We start from the raw sequence: 17,097 nt of genomic DNA on the forward strand, positions 1-17,097 counted from the left end.
TTGTGAATGAACGCATACGTATTATGTTGAAAACGCAGATTTTGCTGGATCCTTTGAGAATTCCAAGTTTTGACGCACCAAATCACTCAATGGAGGCCGCCATCTTGCGGATGCGGAAGTATGCATAAAAAATTGAGAAAAAGTTCAATAGGAGTTTGTTTCACCCATCTTTGTTTGATTCACAATCATATGCACCTCTAATTTGTAATTAAAATACTTTAAGACCAACCTGGTTCCCCGGGCCCTGGTTATCTTCAACGAAAATCGTCACCAAACACCGGAACCAATGAGATTCGAGCATTTGAAAAAATATTTTAAAAAGCTTATTAACGGTACCGCGTTTCGGAGGCTGAAAACGGCATGAAATATTCTAAAATTGACGAAGAATTATTTTTTAGAAATCTCGTGGCCGTCGGGGATAGTTTTTCATGGACGGAAATATCCGAAGTTGAGACGGAATTCACCGAATTAATCACTGCAAGCTAACTTCTTCTGGTGGAGGAAGCCGCAGTGCCCGGAGAGAACCAGTACTGACAGCGACTGAAGTTATAAGACTACACACATACTGTGAAAACGTATGTTAAGCCCACTTAAAATTTCTTAAAATAGGCCTTAAGCTAGCACATCGTATAGTTACTTCCTTAAGCTTCTTGTGACATTTATTGTATGCAGGTATTGGGGAGGACTGTCTGGTCTTCTCTTTTACCAAGTCTTACCAGGTACGGTACCTATTACACCTACCTACTACCAAATACCTAACCTACTGATGCCATAGGGATGGGTAAAATAGTGGCAAGAGGCTTTGGCTTCGCCGGCTCATTGCGGCTTTGCAGTCGGGTACTAGTAATTGAGATATGGCAATTTTAAGCTCCCGGCGGCCATCTTGGACGCCATCTTGAAAATGACCCCTTTCCGGAAGTCAGATGTTACTAGATTTTTAGTATGTTATTTAGCATGCCCAATGGTACCAGAATCCATTGAAAAACCTTTTGTATCATTTTTTTGGGGGTTAGGTGAGTTTTTTTTCGTATATTGACCCTACTAATTGCGGCTTTGCAGTCGGGTACTAGTACCATCATTATTGGGGTTATAATTTGACTGCACCATACGATTTATGAAAATACGATAATTTTGTGGTTCCAATGCGATACTTTCACTTTTCAGATCCGAGTACATTCCTATAAGTGTTTGAGCAGAAAAAGGTAATTTTTTGCATTATGGATTCATTTGTTCGTTTTCTATTTGAGTTTGGGAGTTTCAGTACAGTCGATTAGCGCTGAAGGACTCGCTCGCTATGCATTGTGGGCCCTTGCACGTGACGCCTTAAATTGAAACAGCTTTGTCGGGGGAGGGCGGGATAACTGATAAGTAATGTGTTAACTTAAGCTGACAGTGGTTTCGTTGAAATCCGTTAACAGTTTAGATACAGAAGTTGGTGACATTGACCCGGCAAGATTTTTGTTTCGCTACAAGTTTCTTATAAAAACGTTTGTATGCAAGACCTTTCATATTAGACCGTGGGCCGTCGGTCAGAATTCTTAACTTTCGTGACCCACATCGAGTAACTAATCAATGTTGAAATATTATTGTCCAAAAACATGTTTAAAAGCATACCATATAACTCGGCAATCTCAGAACTCCACCATTATTGGCGCTGAGGAAGCGCCTTTAGCGATTGACTTCCAGCCAGTGTAACGCTAATTCCTGTCACAGGAATTCTGAGATCATATAAGTGGGCGTGGCAGTTCCTGATTGGTTCGTGTTGGGGAACGCCTTCTCGCTGCCGACGTGACGTAATTCGCGCACGCGCACTGGTGATTGGCGCTGAGGAAGCGCCTTTAGCGATTGACTTCCAGCCAGTGTAACGCTAATTCCTGTCACAGGAATTCGGAGATCATATAAGTGGGCGTGGCAGTTCCTGATTGGTTCGTGTTGGGGAACGCCTTCTCGCTGCCGACGTGACGTAAATTCGCGCACGCGCACTGGTGAAGCTTACTCGATCTTACTCGATCCCATATTACATGTACTTTCATTGCATACAAATTATACTTCCTCCTAGAAATTCCATGCCCGAACCTCAGCGCAATCCAAGAGGATTCACTTGTTCCTCTTGCCGAGAAATCCTTCAAAAAATTCAAAGAATGTGCTAATCTCTGGAAGGAAATGGAAAACACGCCCGAAAGTAAAGTAGCACACAACGCTGACCGCTATGGCTGGGACTGTGTATCAGCGGCAGAGGCACCGGCAAAACAGCCGCGGCATGTCGACGATGATGATGAAAGAAGTGGGAGGTAAGTACCTAGATCTTGACTAACTTTTTGTTAGATCTAACTTTAATTCTAGTAATAGGGTAGTCTAGATATAAGTTCAGACTCTAACTTAAGTCTAGAATTTAGAAAGCTTTCCGTGGCTCGGACTGTTGAAATTTGAAAACCTCCGTGATCAGGTGATTCGGACAGACAGACGGGAAATTTCACCTCCACACTGTTCTTGAGATGAATAAATTTTATATTTTCTACATACTTCCTCACCTTTAGGACGATGCTCATAGTAATAGATATTTAAAAAAATTAATTTACCTGTATTTTTTCTAACCTCAGGAGAAAACGAGGCACTCCAGGATATCATGCTGAATGCTACCGCCATTTTTGCAATATTACTGAGATCAACCGGGCCATTCGGAGGAATAAAAGGCAAAAAGGTAAAATATACCAACTTTACTTTTGTTGTCTCATCTCCAAAAAAAAAAAAAAAATTTTGCAATTGTGTTTTAAGTGGAAAACCAAGAACCAAATCCTATTGAAAATAGTTATACTCACGTAAAAGGGTAATTATGAGTCGATATTGTAATTTCCAAAATCAAGTTTATTGCCTTTCATTGATCGACCTATCTTGGCTTAGTAATTTTGTAACCAAAAATCATTTACCTAAATTTGCTTAATTTTTTGATAGATATTTCTAATTTATAATTCAATAGGTTATATCAATTGTAATTGATTATTTCACAAATTAGTACAGGAAAAAAAAATCAATCACATCTTGCAAATCATATGTTGGTATGTATGTACATATTCGTAATAGCAGGGAACGCTCGAGCAGGGAACATGGCCTTAAAATGCATGTTGTTGTTGTGTTGTATGTACATATTCGTAATAGCAGGGAACGCTCGAGCAGGGAACATGGCCTTAAAATGCATGTTGTTGTTGTGTTGTATGTACATATTCGTAATAGCAGGGAACGCTCGAGCAGGGAACATGGCCTTAACATGCATGTTGTGTTGTATGTACATATTCGTAATAGCAGGGAACGCTCGAGCAGGGAACATGGCCTTAAAATGCATGTTGTTGTTGTGTTGTATGTACATATTCGTAATAGCAGGGAACGCTCGAGCAGGGAACATGGCCTTAAAATGCATGTTGTTGTTGTGTTGTATGTACATATTCGTAATAGCAGGGAACGCTCGAGCAGGGAACATGGCCTTAAAATACATGTTGTTGTTGTGTTGTATGTACATATTCGTAATAGCAGGGAACGCTCGAGCAGGGAACATGGCCTTAAAATGCATGTTGTTGTTGTGTTGTATGTACATATTCGTAATAGCAGGGAACGCTCGAGCAGGGAACATGGCCTTAAAATACATGTTGTTGTTGTGTTGTATGTACATATTCGTAATAGCAGGGAACGCTCTAGCAGGGAACATGGCCTTAAAATGCATGTTGTTGTTGTGTTGTATGTACATATTCGTAATAGCAGGGAACGCTCTAGCAGGGAACATGGCCTTAAAATGCATGTTGTTGTTGTGTTGTATGTACATATTCGTAATAGCAGGGAACGCTCGAGCAGGGAACATGGCCTTAAAATGCATGTTGTTGTTGTGTTGTATGTACATATTCGTAATAGCAGGGAACGCTCTAGCAGGGAACATGGCCTTAAAATACATGTTGTTGTTGTGTTGTATGTACATATTCGTAATAGCAGGGAACGCTCTAGCAGGGAACATGGCCTTAAAATGCATGTTGTTGTTGTGTTGTATGTACATATTCGTAATAGCAGGGAACGCTCGAGCAGGGAACATGATGGCCTTAAAATGCATGTTGTTGTTGTGTTGTATGTACATATTCGTAATAGCAGGGAACGCTCGAGCAGGGAACATGGCCTTAAAATGCATGTTGTTGTTGTGTTGTATGTACATATTCGTAACAGCAGGGAACGCTCGAGCAGGGAACATGGCCTTAAAATGCATGTTGTTGTTGTGTTGTATGTACATATTCGTAACAGCAGGGAACGCTCGAGCAGGGAACATGGCCTTAAAATGCATGTTGTTGTTGTGTTGTATGTACATATTCGTAATAGCAGGGAACGCTCGAGCAGGGAACATGGCCTTAAAATGCATGTTGTTGTTGTGTTGTATGTACATATTCGTAATAGCAGGGAACGCTCGAGCAGGGAACATGGCCTTAAAATGCATGTTGTTGTTGTGTTGTATGTACATATTCGTAATAGCAGGGAACGCTCTAGCAGGGAACATGGGCCTTAAAATACATGTTGTTGTTGTGTTGTATGTACATATTCGTAATGATGAATTTAATTTTGTGTAATTTTCAGAGGCTGCAACGAGCACATCAAGACTGGCTGTTATTCCAGAAGTTGAAGACTCGCTAGATGAAGAACCACCCAAGAGATGTCTTCGCTCCTCAATTGATAAAGCGACACCATCTGTTGCAGGACGTGAGCATGTGTTGCCAGTACGATGTGTCATCTGCAGAACCAACCAGTATGTGAAGGACTCGGGAACAGGGAAGAGAAAGGTTGAGAAATTAATGAATTGTGAAACCATGAGTGGGGGACAATTATTAAATGCTGCAATGATGAAACAAGATCAAAGGTTGCTCTTAGATATTAGGGATAAAGACCTTGTCGCAATGGAAGCAAAGTACCACAAGTCATGTTACCTAAGGTATACTAAAGTAGTTCATAAATCTCAGACAAAAGTAGACAGTTCACAGCAATTGTATGAGAAATCATACCAGAGTTTTTGTAGTAAAGTGGTTGAGGAGAGGATAATCAAAGGAAAAGAGATTCTGCGACTTACTAAGTTAAACAGATTATTCATTAAAGAGGTGCAACATGTGGAAAGCATTGATGCCTCTTCATTCAAATCTGGTCGTCTGAAGACAAGGCTTAGGAGATCATATCCTGTTCTCTGCTTTTGCAAGCCATCACATCAAAGTGAGAGTGACATAGTATTTGTTGAAACACTTGATGTTGAGGAGGTGGAGAGATGGCAGGTAAAGACGAAATAACACAGGGTCGGAAAGACTTGCAGCCGTCTCGCATCAAGAGAGATGAAAAAGATATTTGCAGAGTGATGAGTGTGATTGATGCAATAATCAATCCCTTCGATGGGTCTCATGATCACCTACTGCATCTTGCATCTGGGGTGGTTGCATCAAAAGATGTTGCTGAATGCTACATCAAGGCATGGGAGAAAGGTGATGAAGAACTTGTAACATACTGCAAAGAGAGACTGCAAGGCACCCAAGATATATTTGCTCCAATAAAGAAATCAAAGACAAAGACTTTCAAGTCAATGAACAAGGTAGTTCACACCAAAGCGCAAGGTAAACAAGTATCACTGCAGGCAGACAGAAATCTTTTCCAGCGACTTCTTATCATTGCAAATGTCAGGAAACTAGACATTGAAAACATGCTTACCTTCAACTTGGGCCCTCTCCCACTTTCTCTAGCACACCAAGATGGTTCACTGAACAACAACAACAACAACATGCATTTTAAGGCCATGTTCCCTGCTAGAGCGGGGGTTAGCCTTGCGGTCCCCATGACAATCTTCTCCATTTTGCCCTATATTCTGCATCTCTCCTTGTTAACCCCCTTGCCCGCATTTCTTCTTCCACCATCTTTAGCCAAGTCTTTCTCGGTCTTCCCCGTCCTCTACTTCCTTCTACATTAACTTCCATCACTCTTCTCAACCAGTCACTTTCATCCTTCCTCAATACATGACCAAACCATCTCAACCTGTTCCTCTTCACAGCATCAATCACAGGCAATATTCCCATCATCTTTCGCAATTCATCATTTGTCTTCCTCTCTCTCAACGATACTCCGCACATCCATCGAACCATTCGCATTTCCACCCTTTCCAGCCTTCGTTGCTGCTCTACGTTCATTACCCATGTCTCGCTCCCATAAATCATAACACTTCTCACACATGCAGCATACACCTTTCCCTTCAGCTTCAGCGACACTCTCCTCCTCATCAGCACGCCACTCAGTTCCCGAAACTTCTTCCATGCACATCTCACTCGAGCAACCGTTGCTGAGTCTGATCCACCTTCTCCATTCAGCATGTCTCCGAGGTAGCAAAATGTTTTAACACCTTCCAGCTTCACGCCGTCTCCAAGATCCAACTCAACATTTCCTCCATCTGCAGCTCCCTCTGTGCACACCTTACATTTGAATGTAGCTGCCACACTGGTTAATGACCCTCTCAGACCACTACATTTTTGATGAACCCACTCAGCACACATTGTACAGTGAATGGAGTTCACTCCGACACCCTTCCTGCACACAGCACACGGCCACTTCCCAGTTCTTTCCACCTCACCACATGCTTTACCACTTGCCATCACCTTTGTCTTTCCGATATTCACCTTCAGACCTTTTGTCTCCATACATTCCTTCCACTTGTTCATCTTTTCCTTCAGTCCATCCATACTTTCCGCAATCAACACCAGATCATCTGCATACAACAACTCCCACGGTAAACCCTCCTTTACGGTCTGAGCCAGCACCTCCATCACAGCTACAAATAGTAGTGGACTCCCCCGGGATAGTACCGACCCCTGATGCACTCCCACCTTCACCTCAAACTCACCACTGTTCCCGTCCTTCGTCCTTACAGCTGTGCGTGCTCTTTTGTACATTGCCATCACTACTCTGATCAACCATTCCTCCACTCCTAACTTCCTCAATGCCCATGTCAATACTTTGCGTGGAACCCTATCGAATGCTTTCTCCAGATCAACAAACCCAAAAAACAACTTCTTCCTCTTATCCATGTACTTCTCCTGCAACTGCCTCACAATGAAAAGCGCATCTGTCGTTCCTCTTCCTGGCATAAATCCAAACTGCATTTCGTCGATCTTCACTTTCTTCCTTATCCTCCTCTCCAACACCCTTTCCAATACCTTCATTCCATGCTCCAATAACTTTATCGCTCGGTACGAGCCACACTCCAGAGGGTCACCTTTCCCCTTGTATAGAGGGACGAGGGTACTCAGTTCCCAATCCACTGGAATGCGGCCTTCTTTCACCACCAGATTACAGATCTCTGTCATTCTCTTCACACCCCAACTTCCTGCTGCCTTCAACATATCTCCCACAACTCCCGTCGGCCCTCCCGCTTTTCCACTCTTCATTGCTTTTATCGCTTCCTCAACTTCCTTCTCAGTTATCTTCTCTGCCAGTCCTAAAACTGGGTTACTCTCTATGGTGCCATCCCATTCATTCTCTGTATTCAACAGCATTTCCATATATCTTTTCCATCTTCCTTTAATTCCATCTGGGTCGACAACGATTTGTCCCACTTCATCCTTCAAGCAACTCACCCCCATCACATCACACCTCTCTTTCGCTATCTGCTTTGCAATCCTGAATACTGCTTTCTGACCCTCTTCCGAATCCAAGCGTTCTTCGAACATTTTCGTACATGCCTCCTGCGCCTTTGCTACCTCTTTCTTTGCAGCCTTCCTGGCTGCCTTATAACTTTCATGCTCTGCTGTTTCTGCTCCCGTACCCTTCGCCTTCTGCCACTCTTTGAACTTCTTCCTCTTCTCGTCGATCCTCTTTCCAACCTCAACATCCCACCACCATGTTTCCGAGTGCCTCGGTGGTCCTTTTGTCCATCCACATACCTCACCAACGGCTCCCAACAGACTAGCTTTCATTGACATCCAACCACTTTCAAGCTCAACCACATCATCCTCTACCCTACTCAGCCTCTCTTTTAATGCCTCCCTTACTGTCACCTCTTTCAACCTCCACACCTTCATTGTCGGTTGGTACTTCACCCGCCGAGCTCTCCTCGCACCTTTCACCCTTATGTCGCAGACAACCAAGTGGTGCTGTGAAACAGCCTCCTCCCCCGGGATCACCTTTGTGTCCCGGAGGTGCCCCCTATCTCGCCGACGCACCATCAGGTAGTCAACGGTTGTCGTCGACCCACCTGACGTGTATGTAACAAGCTTATTGTCCTCTTTCTGGAACTGAGTATTACAAATCAACAAATCAGCTCCATCAGCAAACTCCAAAATCCTTTCACCTTCTCCATTTCTCACACCATATCCGTAACCCCCATGAACTCCCTCAAAACCATCCATACTCCTTCCCACATGTCCATTCAGGTCTCCTCCCACCACAACAACTTCCTCATCTTTCACGTTTTCCATCAGCTTCTCTATCGCACACCAGAACTTGTCCTTCTCTTCATCGCTTCGACCAACCTGCGGAGCATATCCCGAGATGACGTTCACCAAGAGCTTTCCAATCATCATTTTCACCATCATCAACCTATCACTCACTCTAGTCACACTCACCACACTGTCTACAAACTCCTCAGAAAACAGGACACCAACACCATTCACGCCCTCCGGGCACCCTTGCCACACAAACTTGTATTTCTGTCCCTGCCTACCCTTCACCATTCTCACACCACTTCCCTTCCATCTCGTCTCTTGCACACAACATATGTCCACTCTTCTTCTGACCAATACTTCCACCACTTCTCCTGATCTCCCTGTCATTGTCCCCACATTCCATGTCCCAAACCTCAGAAACCGATCTCCACTTCGGGCTGCACCCTGCCCATATGTACTTGTGATTGTCATGGTTCTCTTTTTGAGGCAATGTTTTTATGGCCGGATGCCCTTCCTCTCACAATCCTCTCACAATCCCCCAACAACCGTCACCCTAGCCAACTATGCTCACGACCATCCCTCACCACCACTACACAATCACCCATCAACTATCTCCATAACTAACAATACTCACGACCACCCCATACCATCCCCCAACAACCATCAAACTAGCTAACAATACCCACGACTAACCCACACACCCCGCCCCCTCCAACATCCCCAATCATTATCGGAATCCGAGCAGCTCGGAATGCACTGTCTCTATATGCTGTCACCAGCAGGATCACAGTGAGTTCACAATGTGATGTCACTGGCAAACTCGAAAATCGACACTCTAGGGCTTTTTTCAGCACTTTGTGATTCACAAATAAAATAAAATCCCCTTCAAATTAGACTGTGATTGATTGTCAATGGTTTTCAGAAGAAATAAAAATTGGGTTCCTCTTTAAGGGTCGCTTGGGTCTTCGGTGGCTTTTCAGTCTTTTCGGTCTTTTCGGTCTTCAGGATGTTTTTGGTCTTTTTGGTCTTTGGTGTCTTTTCAGTCTTCGGGGTCTTTTTGGTATTTTGGGTGTTTTGGTCTTCAGGGTCTTTAAGGGTATTTGGGGTATTTTGTGTCTCTGGGTTATTTTCTGTCTTTGGGGTCTTCGGGGTCTTTTGGGTCTTTTGGGTCTTTGGGGCCTTTTGGGTCTTTTCAGTCTTTGGGGTCTTCATGGTCTTTTCAGTCTTTGGGGTCTTCGTGGTCTTTTCAGTCTTTGGGGTCTTCGTGGTCTTTTCAGTCTTTGGGGTCTTCGTGGTCTTTGCAGTGTTGAGGTCTTTTGGGTATTTTCAGTCTTTGGGATCTTCTGGGTCTTTTTGGTGTTTGGGTCTTTTGGGTCTTTTTAAGCTTTGGGGTCTTTTGGGTCTTTGTGGCCTTTTGGGTTTTGGGGTCTTTTAGGTCTTTGGGGTCTTTTAGGTCTTTGGGGTCTTTTGTGTCTTTGGGGGTGTTTTTGGTATTTTCAGTATTTTCAGTATTTGGGGTATTTTGGGTCTTTTGGGGTATTTAGGATCCTTGGGGTATTTTGGGTTCTCGGGGTCTTTTCGGTATTTTGAGTCTTCGGGGGGTGGGGGGGGGGGGAATTGGGGGAGGAGGTCTTTTGGGTCTGCTGGGTACTTTAGGTTAAGTATTTCAGGTTACATTTGTGGGTGGAGTCAGGTCAGCTGTCCAACCAATGGGTGAAGCCCACACCCCTTTTCCCCACTCCACTTCCAACCACAATCCCCCTTCAACTGTCACCCTAGCTAAAAATACTCATGACCACCTTACCCCTCCCCCATCCCATCACAATCCCCCATCAGCCATCAACCAATGGGTGAAGTGTATACATATGTACCGTAAAATGGGGTGAATAGGGACAGCAAGGTGAATAGGGACACAAACTGAAAAAAAGTTCGGAAACTGTTTTCGCTGAAAATTGATAACCATACGGATTTGTTGATATTTGGGTTGAAAGAGTTCTCTTGTTTTTTTAAAAAGCAACTTATAGTCCCTATTAACGCCATATATGGGTTAAATAGGATTTTTATGGCTGTCCCTATTCACCCCGTTTTACGGGTGAATAGGGACAGTCACTAATACAAAAAAATAATAATCAAGAAACAATCCTGAGTTTCCAACTTCTTGCTAAATTGATAGCTCAGATGGATGCACATAATATGCACCCATAATATAAACCACGGTGCCAATGAAAAAAATATGGGATAAAAAGTTTCTCCAAACTGTCTCTATTTCTTGATTGTTATTTTTTTGTATTAGTTGCTGTTGTGGTGCTGTGCACACACGACTCGATTGCCAGAGAGGTAGGCCACAACGCGTTGGTACAAACAAAGAGTCTTTATTAAGAGCTCGCACTTCAGCACTGGGCGGGCTCGAGCTTAGAGCCCGCATATATGTCCCGAGGCCACGCCTTGCCCCCGGGCGTGACCGATCGGTCGAAAGGCGGGGCATGCGTTTTCGTTCCCCGCCTGGACGCTCGCGCCACCCACTGGTGCGCGGAATTATTGTCCCTTGTGCCCGCCACACGCGCCCCCCCAGAATTCCCGCGCACCTGAAGGGTGAGTTTGCGGGGAAGCCGGATGACCCGGCCGAAACGCCCCCTGGCGATGCGTGCAGGGTTGGGGGGTAGCGGGCCGGTGGGGCTGGGGGGGTGCCGGAGGTCCGACCGCCGGGGGCGGCCTCGACGCGGAGGCAGAGCTGCTTGCGGGGGGTGGTCCAGATCGAGGTGGGCCGGCTTGAGGCGGTCCACGGAGATGCGATCCGGGGCACCGCCGATGTCGACGGTGAAATATTTGTCCCCGGTCACCAGCACGTGGAAGGGCCCGTCGTACGGGGGCCGCAGCGGTGCCTGGTGGGCATCATGCTGGACGAAGACGTACTCCGCCGTGCGAAGCTCCGGGGCGACGTGGGAAGACGGGCAACCGTGGTGTGCAGTCGGCACCGGGGCGAACCTCCGAGCGGTCTCCTGAAGGGCGGAGCGCTGTTGCGCCGCGGACCAAGGAGCTGTGGAGTCGGGGATGAATTCGCCCGGTACCCGCAGTGGTTGCACGAAGACCAGCTCCGCCGAGGACGCGCACACGTCGTCCTTGGGCGCCGTCCTGAGGCCCAGCAGGACCCAGGGGAGGCTGTCGGCCCAGCTGCCGTCGCGGAGGCTGGCCCGGAGCGCGGCCTTCATCGAGCGATGAAAGCGCTCACACAGGCCATTGGCCTGGGGGTGGTAGGCCGTGGTGCAGTGTAGTTTTACGCCGAGCCCTTGCGCCACCACGGCCCAGAGCTCCGAGGTGAACTGGGGGCCGCAGTCGGACGAGATGTCCGAGGGGGCACCGAACCGGGCAACCCAAGTGGCGATGAAGGCTTGCGCCACATCAGCCGCAGACGTCGCCGCCAACGGGATGGCCTCCGGCCACCGTGTGGTGCGGTCCACCATGGTGAGGAGGTGGGCGAACCCCCGCGAGGGGGGCAGAGGTCCCACCAAGTCGACGTGCACATGGTCGAACCGACGCTCGGGCACCGCAAACGGGGCCAACGGGGCCTGGGTGTGGCGGTGGACCTTTGCGCGCTGGCACGTGAGGCACGTCCTGGCCCAGTCGCGGACGTCCTTCCTGAGGCCATGCCAGATGAACTTCGCCGCGACAAGCTTCTTGGAGGCCTTCGTGCCCGGGTGGGACGGGCCGTGGATGGCGTCGAACACTGGGCGCTGCCAGCCAGCGGGCACGATGGGGCGAGGCCGGCCGAGGGAGACGTCGCACAGGAGGGCCGCGCCCGCGGCGTCGAACGGCACCTCGGTGATGCGGAGGCCCGTGACGGCGGTCCGCAAGGCCTGGATGCCGGGGTCGGCGGTCTGGTCCTCCGCCATCCGGGCATAGTCGATCCCGAGGTGGACCGCGTGCATGACGGACCGGGAAAGGCAATCCGCCACTGGGTTGTGTTTACCCGCCACGTGACGGATGTCCGTCGTATACTCGGACACGGCAGAGAGGTGACGTTGCTGCCGTGCCGACCATGGCTCGGCGACCTTGGCCATCGCGAACACAAGGGGCTTGTGGTTGACGAAAGCCGTGAACGGGCGGCCCTCCAGCAGATGGCGGAAGTGTCGGACCGCCAGGTGGAGCCAGAGCAGCTCGCGTTCGAAGGTGCTGTAGCGGCGTTCGTGCGGGCGAAGCTGCCGGCTAAAAAACGCCAGCGGTTGCCAAGCACCACGCACCCACTGCTCGTGCACCGCGCCCACCGCGTAGTCCGACGCGTCGGTGGTGAGGGCGATCGGCGCATCGGGCGCTGGGTGCGCCAGCATGGTGGCGTTGGCCAGGGCCAGCTTTGCGCCCGCAAACGCCGCGGCCATCGGCTCCGACCAGGCGATGTCACCTTTGCCCGGCTTGCCCCGGAGGGCCTCGTGCAGGGGGCGGAGGAGCCGGGCGACGTGGGGCACGACGCGGTGGTAAAAATTTACCATGCCCAGGAACTCCTGGAGCCCCTTGATCGTGCGGGGTCACGGTAAATCCCTGACCGCCTCCACCTTGGCCGGTAAATGGACGGCCCCGTGCCTGGTGATGCGGTGCCTCAAGAAGTCAATGGTGGCGACGCTGAAAGGGCACTTTGCGGGGTTGATGATTAGGCCATGCTGGCCCAGGCATTCGAAAAGCGTGCGGAGGTGGAGCAGGTGCTCCTCCCGGGACGCGCTCGCGACTAGGATGTCGTCCAGGTAGACAAAGAGGAAAGGTAAGTCGTGCAAGACGCTGTCCACATGCCGTTGGTACGCCTGGGCCGCATTCTTCAACCCGAAAGGCATTCGCAGGAACTCGAAGAGGCCGAAAGGGGTGATGACGGCCGTCTTCGGGACATGGCCCGGTTGTACGGGGACCTGGTGGTAGCTCCGGATGAGGTCCACCTTGGAAAACATGGTCGTGTTTGCCAACCGGGCGGAAAAGTCCTTGATATGCGGGACCGGGTAGCGGTCGGGGGTGGTGGCATCATTGAGCCGGCGGTAGTCCCCGCACGGCCGCCATCCCCCGCCGGGCTTCGGCACAATGTGCAGAGGAGAAGCCCAAGCGCTGTTGGAGCGCCGTACGATCGCCAGCTGCTCCAGCGTGGCGAACTCCGCTTTCGCCACGGCGAGCTTCGTGGGTTCGAGTCGGCGTGCCCGGGCGTTGACCGGCGGCCCGACCGTGGGTATATGGTGCTCCACCCCGTGTTTAACGGCCGCCGCTGAGAAGGTGGGCCGCGTGAGGGCCGGGAAACTGGCTAGGAGGCGGGTAAAGTCGTCCGCTGCCGGAAGCGTGCAAACTAAACTCGCCAGGACGGAACCTTTCAGCAAGCCGCTTGGCAAGCCGCTCGGTGAGCCGCTCAATGAGCCGCTCAGTGAACAAGCGAGCGAGCTGAAGGTTTCGGCCTGGACGAGACGTCTGCGCTTCACGTCGACCAACAGCCCATGCGCACATAGGAAGTCCGCGCCCAGCAGGGCCATTGGCACGCTGGCGGTCACGAACGACCATTGAAAGCGCTGCCCTCCGAACCGCAGTGAGAGGCAACGCTTCCTGAATGTGCGGATGGGTGTACCGTTGGCGGCAAGCAAAGCGGGGCCCCGGCCCGCGGCTTGCTTGTCGGACGTGGAGGCGGGGAGGACGCTTACCTGCGCTCCTGTGTCGCAAAGAAAACGGCGCCCGGACAAGGTGTCCGTGATGAACAGGAGGCTGCCGGAATGGCCGACGCTCATGGCCGCAAGTGAGCGCCGGTCGTTTCCCGACCTGTCAAAAGAACACGGCGGGCGGCACGTTTTAGCCTTGCGGCCGAACCTGGCATGGTAGTAGCACCAGGTTTGCGGCGGTGGCCCCCGTGGCGGCCGTGTCGGCAGCGGTGGTGGTGGCGGCGGCGGTAGTGGGCGGGGCATAGCAGCGGCCACGTGGGAAGCAGGGGGCGCTGGAGCCTCCGCACCGGGAGCCACTACGGCAGCACCGTACACCGACCGCGTGTCGCAGGCCGAGAAATACTTGTCGGCCTCTCCAGCTAGGGCGCGGGGTTTCGTTAGTTTGGAACCGGCCAGCGCGAGGCGCACCTGTGCAGGTAGCTGGCGGAGGAAAAGTGCGCGGAACAAGAAATCCGGGCGCTGGTCTCCAAGCAGCGACAGCATGAAATCCATCCGGACGGATGGTCGTGTGTCGCCGAGGACGGGAAGGTCCAGGAGGCGGTCGGCCCGTTTGATCTCCGTGAGCCCGAACGTGGCGAGGAGGAGACGTTTGAGCGCCTCGTACTTGTTGTCGCCCAGCGGGCGCCAAAGGATGGACACGACTCGGGCGGCAGTGCCAGGCCCGAGGGCGGCGACCACGTGGTAGTACCGGGTCTCGTCCGCCGTGATGCCTCGGAGCTGAAATTGAGCTTCGGCCTGCACGAACCAAACGTCGGCTTGCGCTTCCCAAAACTCGGGGAGTTTGACGGCGACGACGTTGGTAGCCATGGCGCGTTCGGGGGTCAGCAACGGCTGAACCAATCGGGGTCACCAGTGTGGTGCTGTGCACACACGACTCGATTGCCAGAGAGGTAGGCCACAACGCGTTGGTACAAACAAAGAGTCTTTATTAAGAGCTCGCACTTCAGCACTGGGCAGGCTCGAGCTTAGAGCCCGCACATATGTCCCGAGGCCACGCCTTGCCCCCGGGCGTGGCCGATCGGTCGAAAGGCGGGGCATGCGTTTTCGTGCGTTTTCGTGGCCGTTCCCCGCCTGGACGCTCGCGCCACCCACTGGTGCGCGGAATTATTGTCCCTTGTGCCTGCCACACTGTCCCTATTCACCCGTAAAACGGTGTGAATAGGGACAGCCATAAAAATCCTATTTAACCCATATATGGGGTTAATAGGGACTATAAGTTGCTTTTTAAAAAAACAAGAGAACTCTTTCAACCCAAATATCAACAAATCAGTATGGTTATCAATTTTCAGCGAAAAAAGTTTCTGAACTTTTTTCAGTTTGTGTCCCTATTCACCTTGCTGTCCCTATTCACCCCATTTCACGGTGCGCACGCACGCACGCACACACACACACACACACACACACACACACACACACATACACACACACACCATTATATATAAGATGGCCGGATTTTCTTTAAGGGATTTCCGGTTGTTGGCTTTTGGCGCGTGAGGACGGGACGGAAGTGACGCCTGGAGGTGCTTGAATGCTCGTGTTTGCTGCGCTCGCTTTGGAGTAATTTATGCTGTTCGGTTCGGGATTGAGATTGAACTCACTCACTGCCCTTGGAGGAAACCCGCCTCCTGGTCCTTTGGTTAATCTATTTATATGTAACACCCACGAACATTAATCGGGTGTTATAGCCGGCGAAGCCGGTGTTTTGAATGAACGCGTACGTATTATGTTGAAAAACCAGATTATGCTGTATCCCATGGCTTGAGAATTTCGAAGCTTTGACGCACCAAATCGCTCAATGGAGGCCGCTATATTGCGGATGCGGAAGTATGCATAACAAATTTGAAAAAGTTCCATAGGAGTTTGTTTCACCTGTCTTTGTTTGATTCACAATCTTATGCACCTCTAATTTGTAATTAAAATACTTTAAGACCAACCTCGGCCCGCACGGGCCTGGTTATCTTCAACGAAAATCGTCACCAAACACCGGAACCAATGAGATTCGAGCATTTGAAAAAATATTTCAAAAACCAAATCACTCAATGGAGGCCGCCATCTTCCGGATGCGGAAGTATGCGTAAAAAAATTGCGAAAAAGTTCAATAGGAGTTTGTCTCACCCGTCTTTGTTTGATTCACAATCTTATGCACCTCTAATTTGTAATTAAAATACTTTAAGACCAACCTCGTTCCCCGGGCCCACACGGGCTCTGGTTATCTTCAACGAAAATCGTCACCAATTACCGGAACCAATGAGATTCGAGTATTTGAAAAAATATTTCAAAAAAGCTTTTTACCACATTTCGGACGCTGAAAACGGCGTCAAGTATTCTAAAGTTGACGAAGAATTATTTTTTAGAAATCTCGCGGCCGTAGGGTATAGTTTTTCACGGCCGGAAATATCCGAAGTTGAGACGGAATTCACCGAATTAATCAAGAAGGAAATTTTATAAATTTTAATCTCATCCAGAATGCAAATGGTGTCATTTTGAACTAGGTACGGTACCTACTACACCTACCTACTACCAACTACCTAAACTACTGATGCCATAGTGATGGGTAAATTAGTGGCAAGAGGCTTTGGCTTCGCCGGCTCATTGCGGCTTTGCAGTCGGGTACTAGTATTATTAATATGAATACGCATTGCGTAGAGTGAGAGCTTCGTCGACAATAGTCAGTCGATCGAGTACGCTGCCCTCGCAAACATCTGTAGGCCTAGGCCTAGCTAGGCTAGGTTGTTTGATCTTGGGCTTAGAATTAAAATTCAAATTAATTTTATTGAATGGATAGATTGGGATAGAATGCAGGACTTACCTACTGTAGGCTATATAGTCCAGACTTCTAGTCGACTGGACCAGGTACGTAGGTCCGACTGGCAGGTACATACTGAAATCGGTGTACCTGGCTTAAATGAAGTCGGTGTAGCTGGCGGAAAACTGAAGTCGGTGTAGATGGTGGAAAACTGAAGTCGGTGTCGCTGGCGGAAAACTGA

At 49.4% G+C, this 17,097-nt stretch overlaps 1 long non-coding RNA gene across 1 annotated transcript; it reads left to right on the forward strand.

Annotated features, from left to right (window-relative positions):
• The first annotated feature begins 1,817 nt into the window (after positions 1-1,817).
• LOC144889503 (uncharacterized) lies at positions 1,818-5,136 on the forward strand. The gene is made up of 3 exons (XR_013621819.1): positions 1,818-2,291; positions 2,601-2,701; positions 4,606-5,136. It is a non-coding gene; the product is annotated as an uncharacterized LOC144889503 (long non-coding RNA).
• Positions 5,137-17,097: the final 11,961 nt, after the last annotated feature.

Source organism: Myxine glutinosa, chromosome 1, assembly GCF_964187855.1.
Source record: "Myxine glutinosa chromosome 1, kmMyxGlut1.1, whole genome shotgun sequence".
Classification (NCBI taxonomy): domain Eukaryota; kingdom Metazoa; phylum Chordata; class Myxini; order Myxiniformes; family Myxinidae; genus Myxine; species Myxine glutinosa.